Here is a 5632-nt window from a genome sequence, read left to right on the forward strand (position 1 = left end):
GGCAGATGCAAGTAGTTCCTAAAGAATTGAGAGGATTTCCTAGAAGTCCCAGCTGTGACTAAAATACGTGACCAACCCTGAACAAATAACATGTCTAGAAAATGAGATTAGAGCTGAGGAAAGAAAATAAGACAAGGACTGGATTTCGGGGTAATGGAAACAATGTCCATAAAAGCTTCCTACACATGTGCATGTACCCTGTCTTCCATAACTCCCCATACTACTTGACACCGGTGAGAGAAAATTTTGCTCATCTTAAACTGATGCAATTTTTCTGTTTTCAACTCAGGTAACCACTCTCCCTAGGTTATCTCATCCGCTGCCAAGGCCTTAAATATCTTCCACTAAAGCAATACATTCAGGCCAGGAACTTTCTCCTGAATGTTAAAGAGATATGTTCAACTCAACCAGATATCTACATTTGTTTTGCTCAAAAACATTTCAAACTCTTATTTTTTAAAAAAGAATCCTTATCTCTTAGAGATACATACTGAAATAGTTACAGAAGAAATGATAGGACTTTTGGGATTTGCTTCCAAGTCCTCCAGTGGAGACAGGAGGAAGCGCAGGTTGAGCTGAAATAAAATGAAAATGGTAGTTGTTGAAGCCAAAGGTGAGTATGCATGAAATTTTTATACTATTCTTTCTGCTTTTGTGTATGTTTGACACTTTTCATAAGAAACTTTCTAGAGGTACCTCAAACTCAACCTGTTTGTGAAAGTTAAGATATAGATTCAGGGCGCCTGGGTGGCTCAGTTGGTTAGGCGACTGCCTTCGGCTCAGGTCATGATCCTGGAGTCCTGGGATCGAGTCCCGCATCGGGCTCCCTGCTCGGCAGGGAGTCTGCTTCTCCCTCTGACCCTCCCCCCTCTCATGTGCTCTCTCTCATTCTCTCTCTCTCAGATAAATAAATAAAATCTTTAAAAAAAAAAAAAGATATAGATTCAGCCACACAAATAGAGATTGAAAATAATACTGGCCTACAGGAGAAAAGATATTTCTCTTTCATGTAAAAGTCTGGTATATCACTCCATAGTGTCTGGGGCCCAAGTTCCTTCCATCTTATTGCTCCACTATCCATCTGCATGGTGTTCTTTTGGTGTCCATGGTCCCAGGTGGCTCAATGTCATTACATTTTGAGCAGCAAAAAGGAAAAGAGGAAGAGAGTATGCCAATCCTTTAAGAGTGCAACCCAGATGGGGCACCTGGGTGGCTCAGTCGGTTAAGCCTCTGACTCTTGATTTTGGCTCAGATCACGATCTCACGGTTGTCAGATGCAGCCCCGCCTCAGACCGTGTCAGGTTCCGTGCTCAGCGGGGAGTCTACCGCTCTCCCTCACCCTCTGCCCCTCCCCATGCTCTCTCTCTGTCTTGCTCTCGCTCTCTCATAAATAATTAAATAAATCTTTAAAAAAAAAAAAGAGTGTAACCCAGAAGTCACAAACATTACTCCCACTCAGATCCCATTGCTGAGGACTTAATCGTATGAATAATTGAGCTGCAAGCAAGGCTGGGAAATATATTGTCTTTCTGGGTAGCCATGTGTCAAGCTAAAGACTTCTAATACTAAGAAAGAAGAGAAAAGATATTGAGTGGCAACTAACAGTCTCTGGCCCATTTTTCCCACTCAGTCATCCAAGTATTCATGTGCACCCTTCTTCCCAAGCATTTATTTTCTGGGGAGAGAAACCACAAAGTCCCATCCAGTTTCTGCATCCAGTTCAAAGTTCACAATCTCTAGGTAATTCTCAGTCCTATTTATAATGTCCATATGTAATTCATTATGGTCTGGTAGCCTATAAACTAAAAGACAAGAGATCTGCCCTCCAACTTTCCTGTTGTAAATTGTAGAGCAGGGATGGGGTAGCCAATATGCACATATAATTTAAATCTATTTGAAAAAAGGAAGAATGGGAAGAAAACAACAGCCTCTAGTTCACAGCAATCATCAAATCCCTCAGAGCAGTAATTGGAAGACTTCCTGTCCTGCTAGTGGAGTTAAGTTCCTAGGTTATCCCATCTGATGATTGGTATTCTTGTTGCCTGGAGGGGGTGGGGGGGGCAGTGGAGACCTCTCTCCTGAATCCTTATCCCTTCCTCTCCATGACCCCAGTTTTTGTCCTATGGGAGGTTCTTCTTGTCCATTTGTCTCCTCAGCCACAGCTGAAGTAGGCTTTGCAGAATGTGTCCTACTTAGGGCAGCTTAGTTTTCAAAAGGGACTTCTGTGTACAGGCGTGGGGGCCTTTGTGCAGTAATCAAAGAGCCCATGGTTTTCTCTAGACATTTGTTTAAGTCTGAAGACTGATTTTTTTATGGAAAAGGCATGGAAATAGACTCTTTCCTAAAGCCTCCAGAAAGGAGCCTTGCCCTACCAACACCTTGATTTTAGGCCAGGCAGACCCATTTCAGACTTCCGAGTTCCAGAACTATAAAATAAATTTGGGTTGTTTTAAGCCACTAGGTTTGTGGTCATTTGTTACAGCAGCCATAGGAATAATACATGAACCTTCTACTTGTTAACATAGGGAAGCTAAAGAAGGGTGTGAGCTAGAGGGGGCAAGGAGGGGCATGTTGGTGACACCTCTGGTCCTGACTCTTTGAACACACCCTCGTGGGCCACATGGAGGTGCATGCAATAAAGCCAGCAGTAACAGCTTCCAAGCAGGTATATAGACAAGCCCAGACTGCAGACTCTTCATCAGATCGGTCTTTTTTCTCCACTCTTCTGTCCCTGGCTTTTCAATTCCTGGAGTAATTCTCTGATTTCTAATATCTGTCTCTGACCCTCATCCTCAGTCTGGAGATCCAGAATACTCTTCTGCAGCTCACTCAGCTCAGCAATCCATATGCCTCTGTGTTTGGCATGCTCCCTTGATTCCTGTGACATTCACAATTTCAGGCAATAGACCTCCCCCACCAGCCCGGCTGGTCCTTATGACTTAGGCAAGCAGGGATTCAGGGAAGAACAATGTTGTGATTGAGGTATTATGTTATGAAAGACTTTGCATCAAATAAATCACAAATTTGACCCATTAAATATAAAAAATATATATAAATAACTAGAAAAGCCTGTAACACCTAGGAATTGTAATAAGCTGCTCAAGTCTTATAAAAGAGAAATAAAGGTCCTATCTGCATAGATTTCCTAAGAAGACCAACTACACTATGAAGAATATAATCAGCATATTAAATTCAACATTATTAAATCATACATTTGACTTACCCAGGGCAAATATGTTAATTATATACATATTAATAACTAATTAGACATTCAATTAATGCCTTGCTGATGCCTTCCTTGTATATTATAATAACTTTGATGGAAAAATCTAAGGGGTCCCAGTGCTATTAAAAATTATTCTGGAGAGGCATGGAACTGGCCGCCGTGGCCTTTGGGCTGGGATGAACGGCACCCTCAGTGGAGACTGGGGAGCCGAGCCAGACCCGTGGCCAGTACAATGGGAGCAGCTGGACTGGCTATTGCTGCTGCAGGATTTGCAGGCCATTATATTTTGCAAACCATGAAACACATGGAGCCTCAAGTAAAACAAGTTTTTCAAAGTCTACCAAAATCTGTCTTCAGTGGTGGCTATTAGAAAGGTGGGTTTGAACCCAAAATGATGAAACAGAAGCAGCATTAATAGTAGGCATAAACTGGGCGCCTGGGTGGCTCAGTTGGTTAAGCGACTGCTTTCGGCTCAGGTCATGATCCTGGAGTCCCTGGATCGAGTCCCGCATGGGGCTCCCTGCTCGGCAGGGAGGCTGCTTCTCCCTCTGACCCTCCCCCCTCTCATATGCTCTCTCTCTCTCATTCTCTCTGTCTCAAATAAATAAATAAAATCTTTAAAAAAAATAGTAGGCATAAACTATAAACCCTATTGCCAATGAAGGGGGAATAAGAGATGCTCACCAACTAATTATGCTTTTAAATCACCCAGACAGGGTTGGATCTCCTTATTTAGCAGCCAAAATCAATGAAGCTAAAGATTTACTAGACGGTCAAGCGAAAAAATGAAGTAATTGTGTAGTGAATTTTAAGTTCTGGTTAGTTTCTGTATATAAGTGCCAGCTTTTATAATAAAATGCCTCAAAGCTGGGGCGCCTGGGTGGCTCAGTTGGTTGGGCGACTGCCTTCGGCTCAGGTCATGATCCTGGAGTCCCGGGATAGAGTCCCGCATCGGGCTCCCTGCTTGGCAGGGAGTCTGCTTCTCCCTCTGCCCCTCCCCCCTATCATGTGCTCTCTCTCATTCTCTCTCTCTGAAATAAATAAATAAAATCTTTAAAAAAAAATAAATAAATAAAATAAAAAATAAAAAAACAAACAAAAAAAATGCCTCAAAGCTACACGCTTTAAAAAAAATATTCTGAAATATGATTACTGTTGCAGCATCTCTAAGCGAGACAACTTAATATCATGAACAACTTAAATATTCAACAAGAGAACAATAGCTAAGTTAGTTATGCACAGCCATAAAATATCATTTGATCATTCAAATTTATCTTTAGAAAATATCTTAGTAATATGAGAAATTGCTTATTTTATAGTAAATGAATAACGAAAGATGGGGAATGATACATGGTATCATTTCAACTTTGTAAAAATATGCATTGAGAAATAGGGTAAAGTCACACAAAGGTACTATATACCCATTAAAGTGATACGAAAGGATACTTATTGATATAAAAAGGAGTGAAAAGGAGGCGCACATCATGACACCATTTTTTAAAACAAATGTATATTTCTTCATGTGCATCACAATAGAGGAGAGATATACATGAAATGGTAATAGGATTATCTCTAGTTATAATGCTAATTTTTACTTTCCCCTTTTTACTTTTCAGCATTGTGTACCTTTTTCTATAATTATCATATATCAGTTTCCTATGGCGTATAAAAAAAAATACACAGTTACTTCCAGTCAGGGAAAGAAGCAAAGGAAAATACTCAAAGAAAATACCCAATATGTTAATAGTAGTTGCCTCTACACAGCGATTTTCCTTTTACCTTTTTTTTTATGCATTCCAACATTACTTGAAAGAAGATACATCACTAGGTACAAATTTCCAGTTATAAGATAAGTAAAGACTAAAGATGTAATGTACACAATGATTGTGGTTAACACTGCTGCATGGTATATTTGAAGGTTACGAGGTAGATCCTAAGAGTTTGTTTGTTTTTTTTTAAAGATTTTATTTATTTATTTGAGAGAGAGAGAGAATGAGAGACAGAGAACACGAGAGGGAAGAGGGCAGAGGGGGAAGAGGGCAGAGGGGGAAGAGGGCAGAGGGGGAAGCAGACCCCCCGCTGAGCAGGGAGCCCGATGTAGGACTCGATCCCGGGACTCCAGGATCATGACCTGAGCCGAAGGCAGTCGCTTAACCAACTGAGCCACCCAGGCGCCCCAGATCCTAAGAGTTTTTATCACAAGAAACGAATATGAGATGGTGGATGTTAACTAAATTTACTGTGGTAATTATTTCACAATATATATAAATCAAAGTATGATGCTGTACACCTTAAACTTATACACTGTCGTATGTCAATTATATCTCAATAAAACTGGGAAAAATAAAAAAGAAGATACATTGCTGTCTTTATTTTTATTAATGGTTAAATTCTCTTAAATTTTCT

The 5632-nt window shown here is 40.5% G+C and overlaps 1 pseudogene; it reads left to right on the forward strand.

Moving 5' to 3' along the window:
• Positions 1 to 3521: 3521 nt before the first annotated feature.
• On the forward strand, positions 3522 to 4015 carry LOC102729766 (mitochondrial import inner membrane translocase subunit TIM14-like; annotated as a pseudogene).
• The last annotated feature ends 1617 nt before the right edge of the window (positions 4016 to 5632 follow it).

This window comes from Leptonychotes weddellii, chromosome 5, assembly GCF_054177405.1.
Source record: "Leptonychotes weddellii isolate Sample4059 chromosome 5, ASM5417740v2, whole genome shotgun sequence".
Lineage (NCBI taxonomy): Eukaryota > Metazoa > Chordata > Mammalia > Carnivora > Phocidae > Leptonychotes > Leptonychotes weddellii.